Genomic DNA, 15,841 nt, shown 5'->3' with positions numbered 1-15,841 from the left:
CCTTATTTAAATGGATTGTGACAACACTTCATGCGCCGGGTAGCAAGCAACAAGAGTTCAGACATTCTACCCAAAACACAGCCTTAATGAGCCACTTGGAAGCTATTTTCCTCTTGTTATGGACTGAAGTGTGTGTCTCCAAAATTCATGTGTGGAAGCCCCAGCCCCCAGTGTGACCGCATCTGGAGGTGGGGCCTTTCAGGTCATAAGGTCATTACGGTTAAGTGAGATCATAAGGGCGGGGCCCTAATCCAGCTTGACTTGTGTCTTTATCAGAAGAAGAAGAGACATCAGAGGGGCACATGCAGAGGAAAGACCATGTGAGAACACACAGAGAGAAGGTGGCCGCCTGCAAGTCAAAGAGGAAGGCCTCAGGGAACACCACCCCGCCAACACCTTGATCTTGGACATCCAGTCTCCAGACTGTGAGAAACAAAAATCTGCTGTTTAAGCCCCCCGGTCTGTGGAAATCTGTTACAGCGGCCCGAGTGAGCTGATGCAGCTCTGAAATGGATGAAAAGTCCTCAGGTATCCCGTGGCCCCGCAGCCTCGTCCTCTGTTCTTATCTCGCTCCCCGAGGGCCTAAGGCACTGGCTTTGAGCAGCACTTCCCGAGGACGTGGGGAGCCACCCAGTCCAGGCACAGGGACTGTGTCACCCAGGGACTCAGGGTGGCGGGAAGAGCTCCTTCTGCTCAGGCTCTGCCCCATCTGAGGGTAGAGGAGGCTGATGGTCACAGCCAGGACGGGGTGTCACCCCAGTGAGCAGTCAGGGAGACCTTGTGTCCCTGCAGTCTTCACCAGCCTGGACCCCTCTGATCTGCCCCGTGGAGCCTGCGTGCTCCCCTCAGAGACGAGAGTGCCCACTGCCACCCCACATTCTGGGGAGCCCAGGCCCCTAAACCGCCCATGAGGTCTGGTGCCTTTGGGCCTCTGCAGCCAGTCCATCCGGGCACCCATGCTGGGAGTACACCTGCTCGAGTCGGGGTGGGGAGAGGACGCGGGGCCTCAGGCCCAGCACCTCGGAGCACCCCTCTTCTGGGATGCGGGCTCCAGGTGCACACGGGGGGCTCTTTGATTTCTCCTCCCCAGACCCAGCCTCTGCCTCCACCTGCCCTGAGGACCAGACTGTAATTTTCACAGCGATACCATTTCCAGGTCAACTGGGGAGGCAGCCCTCTCAAGACAGGCGTACCCACTGGGGTGTCTCCACCAGCGTGACGGGAGACAGAAGAAAGTTCTCCAACAAGGTAGCTCCGATCTTATTATTTTCATTATTATATTTTATGTATATCATTAAAGTGATCTTTTTATCCCACATTCATTTCATGCCCAGTAGTGTGCTGGGCACTGTGCAAAGGGTAAATGATTGTGTTTTATTGATGAAACCAAACCAAGTCATGGGTTCCATAAAAACAGCTATGTTGAAACAGGCATGAAGTACTTTATGTAATAAAGAGGATATAGAAAGACGATTTGGAACAAGTCAATGTTGGAACAGGCCAAGGAGAGGCCGCTTGGAGTGGAAACATCTCACTGGGTGAGGTTCCTTCCAGAATCGTGGATGAAGCACTTCCACTCTGACTTAATATGACCCTGTTTTTGTTTTCAGAGCAAATGTCTCGGTGCCCCTGGGGCAGTGTGATGCAACCCTCTGTTCACTCTCTGTTTACAGTTTCTGAAAAACAAAGACGTAATTGAGTCTTGCAGTTTGGGCTAATTACTTATCTAATGCCCATGGAGGGACTCAACTCTCCTGTCCCCTGCAGGTGGTGGCGGCGGGGAGGCAGGGCCCTCTGAAGCTGCATTTGGATTGCAAGATTTTTCTTAGAGGCAGTGCTGATTTCAGGTGATGGGTAGGGAGTAGGGCTGGGAGTTCCTGGGTCTGTAAGGTTTAACAATCTGCAATAAACCACTTACTGGCATCATTACCTTCCTTCTAGGGGCCACTGCTGAGTCTTCTAAGGGCCAGAGGGGAGGGCCCCTCCTCCCAGTTCTCCCCCTGGTCCTTCTGATGCTGAAAAGTCAGCTTCCCCACGGGGCGGCAGGGACCCAGCCCTCCTGCCCTGGCAGCCGTTGTTTCAGAGGCCCTCCCACGGGGTCTAACCTCGCACCTCCACTTTCTGGAAGTTTCTGGCCAGCATCTCACACTGCCTTCCACGAGCTTGTCCATCTCCCTCTATTTAAGGATCTTTTAAAGCATTTAAAACAAAATTAACAGTAAGGAAATTGGAACGTGTTCCTAACATTGTGCCAAGCACTGTAGCAGGCGTTTTCGTGTACGGCAACTCACTTGGGGAAGTTAGTTGGTCTCTGTGCCTCAGTGTCCTTGTCTGTACAAGTAAACCTCATGGTGCCTGTCCTTAGTCACAGGGCTATTGTAAAGAAGGGCGGATGTTATGCACATAAGATGCTCAGAACAAGGGTTGGAAAGTGCTCAATAAATGTGAGTAGTCGTTTCACTTACCACCCCCCTCCGCATCCAGATGGTTATTTAGCCCATTTTACAGATGAGAAAATGGAGGCTCATGGAAATGAAGCAATCCTGGTGAATCCCTCCTGGGGGAAGGGTCCGGCCACAGTTCGAACCAGGCCAGGCTCCTCCTCCACATCCCACATCCCTCCTGCCAGGCTGCAAAAGCGTTTCTGCAACCTAGACAGTGGTTATCACCTCCCTGGTGTGTTTTCATCACCTCCTTTCAAATTCTCCTACACAGACCTGGGGCTTGCAAATAGTTTTGATTGCAACCCTTGGTAAGGACTGTTTTACATCACAACCCGGAACAGATATGTATGAAAGTTTCCTGAAGTGATGCTTTCTCATTCTGTGTTCAGAGCAGCCCACCGAGTATTTTTCTATTCGGTTCTGCTTTGTTTCGTGTTTAAAAGCTGGCTTCAACTCAGCCTCGCGTGGCTGTTTGAAAACCACCAGTGGGGCAACTGAGAGAGAGTTTAACCAAAGCACCTCTGCCAGGTGAGGTCCTGAGTGCTCCCTCTGGGTTACCTGGGCCCCGGCTCTCTCAGCACCGGCCTCTCCCCGCCAGACCCCAGTCCCGAGATGCAGGGTCCTGGCGCTCCCGGTGGGCACCTGCAGGAACGTGAAGCTCATCTCCAGGCCCACGTGTGCCTGCCGGCCTGGGCCACCTGGATTCACTTGGGCAACATCCAAGAACACGTTCCTTTAGGCTTTTATCCATTCGGAGCCCCCTTTACACAGGAGATGATCCTTTGCTGTTTGCATCTTGGTGTCAAAGGGGCTGGTACTAAAGGCTAGGGAGACTTGAACCTCTTAATAGAGACTATCCAGGGCTTAGCAAGGTGGAGAGAAGAACGAGGGAAGATGCTAAAGGAAAGCTCCACTCGGGAGGAGCTGGCCCCCGGGCACCGTCTTGAATTGCCCGTCCAGCTGTTGTCTCTGCCAGCCCTGCCCCTCCCTCCCGGCCCACGGCCGCGCCGCCCTTCCTGTGCTTCCTGTGCTCCTCAGTGCGGCCTGTGCCCACAGGATGTGCATGGACGGGGTGGGCAACACGCCCAGGCCTGGCCCAGGAAAACTGCCCCCCATGCCCCTCCCTCTGCGGCCTGAAGCAGATAAACACAGGGACCTTGGAACCCTACGTGGATGGGGAAAGAACTTGGATCCCCACAGCCTGCTCAGGCGGACACCCTCTGCTCACCAGGGTCACTCATTCTGAGCTTCGCATGAGTTAGAAATCAACTTACACCATGTAAAGCCACTAATGTAAAGCCATCACTCCAATACACAGATGTTCTTGGAATTTCAAAACTATCCAAGTTCAAGGCAGTGGAGCAAGAGATTCTTAAATATACCAAATTTTATTGAGCAGAAAATTTGCTTTGCAACGTACAGGGTTGAATGGTGTCTCCCCCAAATCCATGCCTACCCAGAACCTTGAGCAGGATATTATTAGGAAATACGGTTTTTGCAGATGGAATTAAGCTGAGATGAGGTCATCCTGGAGGAGGGTGAGACCTGACTCTAAAATGACTGTCCTCATGAAAAGAGAAAAATCTGGACATAGAGACACAGACGCAAGAGGAGGCCTTGTAAAAACAGAGGCAGAGATTGGAGTGATGTGGCTTAAATCAAGAACACGAAGGACCGCTGGCGCCCCCAGAGTTCGAAGAGGGAAGGGAGGCGCCTTCCCGAGAGCCTTCGAAGGGAACGTGGCTCTGTCAGTTTGCGGCTTCTCGCCTCCAGAACTCTGCCAGAATCAAATTCTGCTGTTTTAAGGCCCCCAGCCTGTGGCACTGTTGCGGCAGCCCAGGGGAAGCTAACACGGTCTGTAATCAAAGCTTCGTGTAATTTTAAGAAAATGCTCTATTTTTAGCCCGGTGCTGGGCCGTGTGCTCCTACGAAGACAGACAGCATCCTCAGTCTATGCTTCCAGCTGGAGGATGTGAGCGCAGACTCCAGGGGAGACCCCGCCTCCTCTCAACCTTCCGGAGAAGTCCCCTTGGGGTCCGGATGCCCGGAGGCTTCTGGGCAGCCAAGCTCTCCACCAGCAGAAAACACGGTTCTTTAGGCTACCAGTCGAGGCCTAACTGCCCTTGAACGTGGTTTGTCCCACCCTCCGCGGTAGTCTGTGCTGCGCGGTGACAGGGAGGCGGCGGCCTGGAAGATAAACACCTTGAAAGGCCAGGCACACCCACCTGCCATTCCTAGAACCTGACCCAGTGGGTGGACGCCCACTTATCAGCCCGGGCCACGTATATCGAGGTTTGCTGACCAGAATCACCCCCCTTTATCATCATCCTAGTCACATTTTAACTTCACTTCAGTTATTCAGAAAAATAACAAATTATGCATTCCATGGCTTCCTGAATCAAAGGCAAAGTGTACTGCGAGCACAATGGCTAATCAGGCTACCTCCAGGATGCTGTGATGAGCATTCCTTAGCAAGCCGGCATCTTTCTCAAATTGAATAATCACTCCACGTACTAGTTTGCTGGGGTGGCAGTGACAAAGCACCATTAACTGAGTGGCTGGGGCCAGCAGGGTTGATTCCTTCCGAGGGCATGGGCGAGAGTGTGGTCCACCTTCCCCTCTGGCTTCGGGGCTTTACTGGCCATCTCTGGCCTTCTTTGGCTTGTGGGCGTGTCAGCCCAACCTTCGTGTGGCGCTCTCCCTGTCTGCGCGTCTGTGTCCACGTTTCCACTTTGTCCAAGGGCACCAGTCGTACTTATTAAGGCCCACTGTATCCGGTATGAACTTAGGTTAACTAACCACGTCTGCAATGACCCTACTGACATTGTCACATTCTGGGGTTCTAGGGGTTAGGATTTCAACATATGAATCCTCAGGGTGGCCGGGAACATAATTCAACCCAAAACACTCCATTTCAATTATTTTTGTTAAAACCTGTACCTTATTGTATCAGGTTTGCTTTCAGTGGGTGTAACCTCCGAAACGGTAACGTAGGGGTTTAAAGCATCACTTGGTACCATTTTGGAAAACTGTTCAAAATTTTTTACAAAGCCAAATAGAGACTCTCTGATCCCTAAATTCACTCCAAGACACACGCTGAAGAGGAATGTGTGTGTGTTCACCGAACGCAGGTGCTGGGATTTACAGAGCAGCGCTGTTGCTAATTGCCAAGACCGGTGACTGTCCCAGGTCCCACCAGCGGGGGGGGCTGGTGGCTAAATGCTGGTGGGCCCCTCGGAGGAATTTCACGAGGCAGTGGAAAGGAGCACACGCCAGCCTCACATAGCAATACAGATGGACCTAGCGACTGTCATGTCAGCCGGAAAAGTCAGACACCAAAGAGAACAGAGTTTCATTCTGTTTACTTGCATTTCAAAACCAGATGAGAATGTCAGGGTCAGGCAGGCGGTTACCCTTGGGCGGGTAACCAGTGGCCCATGGGACTAGGGGAGCCGTTCCTCTGCTGTTGATAATGTTGTTTCTCCATCTCAGTGCTGGTTGCTAATGTGGTCAGTTTGTGAAATTCACTGAGCTGGATTTACAAGAAATGCACTTTTTCTGAGACGTGCACTTGTTTTATAGGTATATTGTGCTCATTGGAAGGTTTAATTAAGAAAAATGTACCCTGTCCTATTAAGTACGAGCACAGTGATTTAGGGCCAAACATCTCTAAGCTCGATTTCTTTTCACTTGTAAAATGAAATTATAAGAGTTACTCCCAGTCCGATAGAATCAGTATGCAGAATAGTGTAAGTATTGCTCCTGGCTCATAGTAATTGCTCAATAAATGTCAGCATTTTTTTAACTCAGCAAAAAATTCTTTGGTGATGGACAGATAGCAGTCCCCTTTGGGGGGCTGTGACTGGGGTGGGGAGTGAGGGCCTCTGGGGGGCAGGTGATGGGTGGAGCTGAGCGGTGCTCACAGGCATTGCTCACTTGGTAATCATTCTCCCAGCTGTGTGCTTGACGTGTGGGCTTTTCTGGGCATACGTTATACTTTAATTTTAAAATAGTTTGCCAAAGGTGAAAAGAAAGGTCTCCATTTTGTAGATGGTGAGGATTGGATGAGCTAGGATACATAAAGCACTGAGCACGGTGCTCAGTCACTGTCTGCTGGTAAACTTGCACAATTCCTCATCCAACAGCATTCTTTGGGTTTGGGCATTCAATCTGGGGGGGGCCTTAGGCAGATGGGGCACATCCTGAATATCATGCACCACCCCCAGCAGCCTGAGGTCGTGCCTTACAATAAACACGGTGTTGCTACTCACACCACGGGGGATACACTGCCCTGCACTGGTTCAGATCAGTTTTGCTGCCAGATATGGGTTTTGTCTCCAAACTCACCAAAAAGTGTCTTTCTCAGGCTTTTTGGATTTCAGAATTGTGGATAAGGGACTAGACACCTGTGTCATCATTATATGACGATATGTTTTTTTCTGCAGCTGGAAATCAGATCATTAGTGCCCCAGGCTTGTCCTTATCAATATTAAGCCATGTTTCCCACTTGCAGAGACTTGGAAACTGGAAAGGAAACAGGAAGTACTTCCCAAAAGGTACAAACATCCTTGGACATTCGTCACCTGGGAGCTGATCAGACTTCCAGAACCTCAGGTCCTGCCCAGGACCTACAAAGCTGGATGCATTTTAACCAGGCCCAGGCGAGTCAAGTGCATATTCAAGTTTGAGACTCTCTGCTCCAACCCGAAGCCTTTATTGGCTGATGGGAGGTGAGGTCTGGAGAGCACAAGGGCAGAGCCCAGGACCCCCACAGCGACTTAATGCGAGAAGTTCTAGGAACTTGTGCTTGGCTGCTGTCCAAATGTCTTCTTCCCACCATTTGATGATCTCAGTAAAGACCGTTTATTTCTCTGATAATTATGACTGCGGGTAGTGTGTAAAATGTCCCTCTCCTATTACATTTAATTCAGGCACCAAACCAAACAAAACATGAAAAGGTAGGAAAGAAAGGAGCAGAAAGAGGGATTAGTAAGATATAAAAATAGGACAGAAACAAGGTGCATTTTTCTCTGACTCTTTGGTGAAAAAGATCAGATAACAGGACACCTGGAGGTGAGGGGCCTCCAGAAACACAGTGAGGGAGAGGCTCAGCGGGGAATTTTGGATCATTCCTGTTGGAAGAATAATTGAGAATTTAGCCCATCCCAGGGAATGAAACTTCCCTGGCCTCTCTCGGGATAGGCTACTTTCAGCCTCGTGGCGAGATCATAAAATAAGACAGAGGCGTTACCCCAGAGGAAATGCTGTTTCCTCTGTGTCTGAGCCACAAGCTGCTGTGTCACAAAGCTGACCAGTGAAGTGGGGGCCCTGACGGGAACGTGGGGGCCAGGGGAACGTGACCACTTTTTAAATGTTTAAATGTTTTCTTAAAGGTCAGCCTCCACCTTTCCAGCCTGGAGTTGATTTTTGGAAATGGTAAAAAATTCATCAGAATCAAGTCAAGTGATTGAGGTGGTGACCAAACTCAGTTCCATTTTAGGAAGCAAATCCAAACTGTGGCCACAATGTGACATTCTTGGTTTCTTTGTGTGCATTGTCATGTGGGTCTAAAGGCAACTCCTTAGGAAAGTCCCAAGACAGGTTTACGTAAGGCAGCAGCATTGGGAAAAGCCTGGAGCGTCTCAAAAGTGGTTCTGTCAAACCTACTGGATAGGAGAAAATATAAGCAAATGATATGACCAGTAAGGAGTTAATATTCAGCATACATAAACAGCTCATACAACTCAACACCAAAAAAAAAAAAAAAATCAACCTAATTAAAAAATGAGCAGAAGAACTGAATAGACATTTCTCCCAAAGGAGATATACAGATGGCCACCAGGCACATGAAAAGATGCTCAACATCACCAGTCCTCAGAGAAATGCAAATCAAAACCGCAATGAGGTGTCACCTCACACCTGTCAGAATGGCCATCATCAAAAAGACCACAAATAGCAAATGCTGGTGAGGATGTGGAGAAAGGGAACCCTTGTACACTGTAGGTGGGAATGTAAATTGGTGCAGCCACTGTGGAAAACAGTATGGAGGGTCCTCAAAAAACTAAAAACAGAACTACCGTATGAACCAGCAATTCCACTCTTGGGTATTTATCTAAAAAAACCAAAAACACTAATTTCAAAAGATACATGCACCCCAGTGTTTATAGCAGCATTATTTACAATAACCAAGATATGGAAGAATCCTAAATGTCCACCAGTAGATGAATGGGTAAAGATGTGGTATACATGTACAATGGAATACTACTCAGCCATAAAAAAGGATGAAATTTTGCCATTTACAGCAACGTGGATGGACCTGGAGGGTATTATGCTTAGTGACATAAATCAGACAGAGAAAGACAAATACTGTATGATATCACTTATATGTGGACTCTAAAAAGTAAAACTAGTGAATATAACAAGAAACTGACTCACAGATATAGAGAACAAACTAGTGGTTACCACTGGGGAGAGGAAAGGGGGGAGGGGCAGGAAGGGGAAGGGGATTAAGAAGTACAAACTATTATGTATAAACTAAATAAGCTACAAGGATATATTGCACAGCACAGGGAAAAGGCCAGTATTTTATGATAACTATAAATGGAGCATAACCTTTAAAAATTGTGAGTCACTATGTCATACACCTGAAACTGTAAGATCGTAAATCCACTGTACCTCAATAAAATAAAATAATAAAATCAAAAGCATCACCAAAAAACAGTGGTTCTGTCAAAAAAGCAGTTTCCTCATCACGTTCCCTTTGTCAAATTTTACCTTCACCCCATTTCCAGTTTCAGACACAGGACAGGGAGGGTGTTGCTGGTGTCGAGGAGGAAAATAGGGTCACCACCGGGGGGCCGGGCCACGGCAGGTGGCAGAGGGCCAGGCAGAAGAAGGGACCAGACACAGCTGTGTTCCTCTCCTCTGGCCGCCATGACAAAGTACCACAGAATGGGGGCTTAAACAACAGAAAGGCGCCGTCACAGTCCTGGAGGCTGGGAGTCCGAGATCCAGGTGTTGGCAGGGTGTGCTCCCCCTGAGATCCAGTTAGAACCCTTCCTTGCCTCCTCCTGGCTTCTGGTGGTTGACCAGCTGCCTTTGGCATTTCCTGGCCTACAGCTGCATCACTGTGACCTCTGTTTCCAACGTCACATGGTGTTCTCCCTGTGTCTCTGTCTTCACATGGCCGTCTCCTTATAAAGGACACCAGTCATGCTGAATGAGGGCTCACCTGACTTCAGTAGCACCGTCGCTCAGCTGCTTGCATCTGCAACGACCCAAATTCCAAATAAGGTCATGTTTTGAGGTACTGGAGGTTAAGACTTCAACATATTCTTTTTGGGGGAGATACAACTCACCCCATAATACCACCTTTGTCACAGTTGCTTCTGGGATGGTGTTAATTAGACTCATTCACCCGATCTTCCCATTGGGTCCTGTTTTTACTTCTGTTGCCTTCCATTAGCCATTGGAATCCCAAAGGCAAGAACAGGTAGGGTTTTTAATTCACACACCAAGCTCTTGAGAATCAGAAGGAAAGGCTGTAAGGCCATGGAGCAGCTGGTTTAAATCCTAATAAAGACCCCAGAGGGGGAGGGACACCCATGGCCCTGCCCATCGCGGACTGCATGGGAATCATGGGGGTGCAGTGGGCTGAGGCCACACCATGGAGGAGGTTAGGGTCTAGGCGAGTGGGGTGGAGGGGGTTAGGGAGGGAAGGACGGGTGTGCTCAGTCTGGCCAGAGGCTGAGTGGGAGCCAGAGGGAGTCAAGCCATCTTCCCGGCACAGATATCATTCTTTGGGGGCTGGGGTCAGCTTCCTGCACAGTCTTTTCACTTCCAGCTGCCTGGACCACCTGCAGCTCATCCCCTGAACATTCTCCACGCCTTGAGCCTTGGCTGCCCCATGTGGACACCCCGGTTGTCAACAGGTCAGGACACCCAAAAGCATGAAGGTGAGCCTCAGCTCGGGAGAGACAGTGATGGAGAGGAGGGGGGTCTTCACCAGCCCCAGGGAGGGTGCATTCACCTCCTGTGGCCACTGCAACAAGTACCACAAACTGGGTGGCTTAAAACAACAGAAATATATTCTCTCCCCATTCTGGAGAAGCCAGAAGTCTGAAATGAAGTGTCAGGGGGAGGAACTCTATCTGAAGTCTCTGAGAGAGAGCCTGTCCTTGCCTCCTCCAGCTTCAGGAGGCAGCCCACATTCCTTGGTTTGTGGCTGCATCATTCTGATCTCTGCTTCTGTGGTCACATCACCTTTTCCTCCTCCACGTCAAACCTCCCTCTACTTTCCTCTTCTAAAAATGCATGTGATGGCATGTAGGGCCCACCTGGATAATCTAGGCTAATCTTCCCCCCTCAAGATCCTTAATTTAATTGCATCTGCAAAGACAGCTTTATACAGTCAGAGTCACGTTTACAGTTTCCAGGGTTTAAAGCTGATCTCTCTGGGGGTCATTCTTCACCCCACAATAGCAGGAAGTATGGGAACTGGGCCACCCATCCTATTGACAGGTAGCAGCTCAGGATCATTGGCCCCTCCACCTCTTGCCCCTGAGGGGTGCCTGAGGGGGTCCTCCTGAGGCTCTAACCCTCCTTCCCCACTGGCTTTCCCCAGGTTCTCCAGCTCTCCATGAGTGGGTCTGAGTGGCCTGGGAAGGAGACTGGTGCAGGCAGAGAAGGTCCATTCACCTGCCTGGCTGGGGCACGGCAACTCCGCCTGTCCGAAGTGAACCATGAGTTGGCCGTCTTGGTGGTTCCCATAATAACCAGCTTGAGCATCATCCAACTCTCATTCCATCCCGAAGATTCTATGCTTTAAATCCTCACGGGTCTAACTCGGGGGTAGGGACCAGAGCATCACCATCACCTGGGAGCTTGATGGAAAAGCAGGCACTCAGGCCCTGCTCCAGGCCTCCAGGATCAGAATCTGCATGTTAACTCGATTCCTGGGAGATTCCGGGGGCCACTACAGTGAGAGAAGTGCGGGTCTAAACACCTCTAGGATGGGCCTTCTCACCAGCACAGCAGCTGCATGGCTCCCCAGGGGAGGGGAGCGGTTTGGCAGCAAAGCAGTGCTCATTAGTCTATTCATCTTCTTGAGACAATCTATTTTGAATTTCAAATAACATTCTAAACCTTGGCTTGGGTTGTTATTCTTACCCAGGGGCGGGGCAGGTGCCCTTTCTCCTGACCAGCTCTTAAGCAGCAGGCCCCGCCCTCACATGGCCGCCTGCCCAGTCATCTCCAAAACCAATCTGATCCAGGCCCTTCCTGCCAGAACATCTGTTGTTTGTCCACAAGCATCCTTTCCCTTTCCTTCAGAGAAGGTCTCATCCTGTGGGAAGGGCTGCCAATCACAGCCTGCTCATCTCCCGCCCTTCAGCTGTCACGTGACCCAGGTCCCACGGGAATCACATGACTCGTAATTGCTTACGTAAAGTACTCTGTGCCCCCGGCCACAGAGGTTGGGCCAGCATTGGTCATGTGACTGGAGCTAGACCAGAGTTCTTCCCAGGGGCTTTTCATACTGAAGCTAGGGAACAGTCTCTCTTCTTCAGGGATCTCTAAACTGAAATGATGTCAGTAGGCACGGCCACACCAAGGTACTCCCTCTGGCCGCCTGCCACACGGAGGTACAGTCGTCCCTCAGTACCTGCTGGGGGTTGGTTCCAGGCCCCACCGCAGACGCCGACTTCGGGGGTTGCTCACGTCCCTCATGTCAAATGACGTGGTGATACCGAGCAGGACCCTGTGCCCTCCCCCCCAACCCCTGCCTCTTGTTTACAGAAAAGCTGGTCTCCCAGGCCTCCCTGCGTCACAGAAGAGCAGGCTCAAGCAGTTAATGAGGACAAGGCTGCAGGCACTGGGGGACAGCAATGACTCCGACCGCCTGTCTCAACAATTCACTGGGATTAGTCCTTCATCTCCCTTTGGAACTTTCATGGCTGAACAGAGTCTTTGGAGTTTGTTTTTGTTTTTGTTTTTGAGGGAAGGATGCCGGGTCCACCAGACTGCAATTATTCTGATTAAAAACAACTTTCCTTTTTGTTACCGAGGCTGTTGCCCCCAGGATCATAACCCTGCCCCTCCCTCGACTAGAAACCAATTACTCTTTTCTAAAGTCTCTGGAGGCAGCAGCAGAGAAGAAACAAGAACTGATTAGAACCCCCAGAGTTGAAGATGGTGGGGGATTTGACTTCCAGCGAACCTTTAGCCTCATTATACGCTCACTGTAATATACTAACGAGCTGAATGGCACACCCACCAGCGCCCGTGACACTTGACAATTGCCATGACAGCAAGTGGAAAAGCCCATGCGAGGACTGAGAAGCCCATACAAGGCCTGATTGGCTCCATCACACTTGAAAGGAGGCCATGATGGCGGGAGCCTCCCATAAAAGTCCACGCGGCCCGACCGGGGCTGGAGCTGTCTCTACCGGCCCTCTCGGCTGGTGGCTCCCCACCCGGGCACCTCTTCTCCATTCACGTGCTTTTTGTTCATTCTCCCTGCTCAAGCACTTTCCTTCCTTTTCCTCTTTTGAGAGATGAAAGCAGTTTTCACTCTGTCCCTCTGTCCCTCAGCTATGAATTCTTTTCAGCCAGCGGGCAAGGACCCTCGCTTTGGTGGGCCTCCTAATTCAGGGGCCTCACTATTGGCTAACAGTAGTCTTTGCGTATAACCTACACACATCCTCCTTTATACTTTACATCATCTCTAGACTACTTATCACACTTAATACAATGTCAGGGCTGTGTCAGTAGCTGCCAATTCACAGCAAATTCAAGTTTTGCTTTCCGGAACTTTCAGGAATTTTTTAAAAAATATTTTTTGATCCAAGGTTGGTTGAATCCATGAATGCAGAACCCGCGTATTCGAGGGCTGACAGCACCCTGTGGATATGACTGCCTTGTGGCGCCCTGCCCCGCAGAGGTGCCCTGCCACATGGGGAGTGCCCACCTGCAGGGGGAGGACTTGCGCCCTGCAGAGAAGCCTAGATCAGAGTCAGAACAGAAGGATTCCTGGCTCCCCTCAGAAGCCCTCTTCTAGTCCTGAGGTCATTAGAGCCGCTTCCCCCAGAGCCCGTCTACCACATTCCTTTTCCTACCTGAAGTAGTTTGAATTTGGTTTCTGTCCTTTGCAAATGAAAAAATCCTAACTTACACATCCCCTTCGTGAAACCTTTCCATGGCTGCCATGCAGGGGGACAGGGTCATTCTCCTCATCTTGGCATCAAGAGACCCTCCCTATCAAACTCCAAGTCCGTGATTTATTCCCACAGAAACGAGGCCCTTGCACTCAGAACTCTTCAAATGTGCAGGTGCCTGCTGCGAAATTCCAGGCCCTTTGTTTCCTCCCAGTGTGTCAGTCTGCACCTGGACAACCACAGCATCACATTGCACTGCAATTAATTTGCATCTGTGTTTCCCCTCGCTAGGCTGTGAGCATCCCAGAAGGACAGTCAGCCTTGTAGTCCTGGGGTCCAGTAGATTCTAGAATCAAAGAACTCGCTTAGCAAATACCGTGGACAGACATCCAAACTCCATGCGTGGCTTCTGAGCACTGTGTCCGTGAACACGTTGTGCTTCTGTGAATATTCATGAACAGAGTTCATTCCCCCTTATCTGAGGTTTCATTTTCTGCAGTTTTGTTCCCTGTGTTCAACTACAGTCCAAAAACATTAAATGGAAAATTCCAGAAATAAGCAATTTGTAAGTTTTCAATTCTGTGCCATCTGAGTAGCATGTTGAAGTCTCCAGCCGTCCACTCCATCCTGCCCAGGATGTGAATCACTTCGTCCAGCATGTCCCACCCACTAAGTCCCTTAGTAGCTGTCTCGGATATCAGCTCCACTGCTGTGGTGTGGCCGTGCTTGTGTTAAAAATAACCCTTATTTTACTTCATAATGGCCCCAGAACACAAAGGCAGTGATGCTGGCAGTGTGGACAAGCCAAAAAGAAACATCAAGTGCTTCCTTGAAATGAAAAAGAGAAACTTCTTGACTTAATTAGGAAAAAAAAAAAAATCATACACTGAGGTTGATAAGATCTACAGTAAGAATGTAGCTTCTATCCATGAAATTGTGAGGAGAAAAAAATTCCTGTTAGTTTTGCTGTGGAATCTCAGACTACAAATTTACAGCCACAGTGCATGATAAATGCTTAGTTAAGATGGAAAAAGTATTAAATTTGTGCAATAAGATATTTTTGAGAGAGAGGGAGAGAGACCACATTCATATAATTCTCATTACATTATTATGATTGTTCTGTTTTATTGTTAGTTATCATTGTTAATCTCTTACTGTGCATAATTTGCAAATTAAACTCTATCACAGATATATATGTATAGACAAAAACTTAGTACCTATAGGGTTTGGTACTGTCTGCAGTTTCAGGCATCCCCTGGGCGGGGGGTGGGTTCTTGGAATGGGTCTTAGAACTTGTCCCTGCAGATAAAGGGGGACAAGCATACTGTCAGAAAGGCCACAAACTGCCTCTGTGCCGCAGACTCTGCATCTATAAAAAGGGCAAGATCAATGCTCCCACGTCATGGGCTTGTCAGAGGCTCCTGTATCACAGTGCCCATGAGGCGTCTGGGACAGCGTCTGGCCTCCAGGAAGTATCCAGAGGATTAATTTGTAGTATTTACACTTTCTCTCCCCCTACCCACTTCCTCTTCCTTTCTCTCCCCTTCCCCGTGCCATCTTCTCCTGTCACTTCCTCATCCACTCCCTGTCTGTCAGCAGAGGGGTTACTGGGTACCACGTGTACCCACTTCCACTATGGGAAGTGCCTGGGGCTGGTTCTAAGGCAGCTGAGATCTGCTAAGATCTAAATAGAAAAAAGGGCCCCCTGCGAGCCCATTTCGTGGGCTCCACTCCACCCCACCCACCGCCCCCACTTTAGAGCCTGTTTCCAGCCAGGTGCCCCAGGGCGCGGATGTCCTCATCCTCCAGACGTGATCCTCGGTTTACCCCCTGCTTGGCAGACCTGCAGCAGCCACGATGCCCGAGCCCATCAGCTCAGCTCCAGGGAGCTCCCCCCACTCCAGAGAACGGTCCCTTGAAAGGTGGAAAGATGTGTTTCCTTCTGCACGATAACTTTTCCCTCTGATATCTTATTCCCCTCAGCCAGATTCACTTAGTAAATTTCCCATTGGAATAATCAGTTCTGAGCATCTGGATTTACTCTCTGAGACGCCAGGCGGGTCATTAAATTGTCCTCCAGGTCGACAGCCCGGGACACCAGAGTCGGGGCATTCAGGCAGGGAGGGGCCGCTGGGGCGGACCCTGAGATCAGCAGCAGACAGCACATCTGGGAAGTTGCCTCTCCACAGCTGGATCATTCAGCTGACTCCTGCCGTGCTGAGCACTCAAAGCTGCACCGTGTCA

The 15,841-nt window shown here is 49.9% G+C and overlaps 1 long non-coding RNA gene across 4 annotated transcripts in view; it reads left to right on the top strand.

Moving 5' to 3' along the window:
- The window catches only part of LOC123617463 (uncharacterized), a 37,150-nt gene extending 22,995 nt beyond the window's left edge, over positions 1–14,155 (top strand). Inside the window, exons 2-5 of one of the 4 annotated variants that reach the window (XR_006725609.2) lie at positions 277–528; positions 1,091–1,248; positions 10,261–10,399; positions 12,240–14,155. This is a non-coding gene — a long non-coding RNA (uncharacterized LOC123617463). The other 3 variants (XR_006725605.2, XR_006725606.2, XR_006725607.2) reach the window with 3 other exon arrangements.
- The last annotated feature ends 1,686 nt before the right edge of the window (positions 14,156–15,841 follow it).

Source organism: Camelus bactrianus, chromosome 3 (assembly GCF_048773025.1).
Source record: "Camelus bactrianus isolate YW-2024 breed Bactrian camel chromosome 3, ASM4877302v1, whole genome shotgun sequence".
NCBI lineage: Eukaryota > Metazoa > Chordata > Mammalia > Artiodactyla > Camelidae > Camelus > Camelus bactrianus.
Note: the sequence above shows the minus strand (reverse complement) of the source record. Positions and strands in the feature narration are given on the sequence as shown.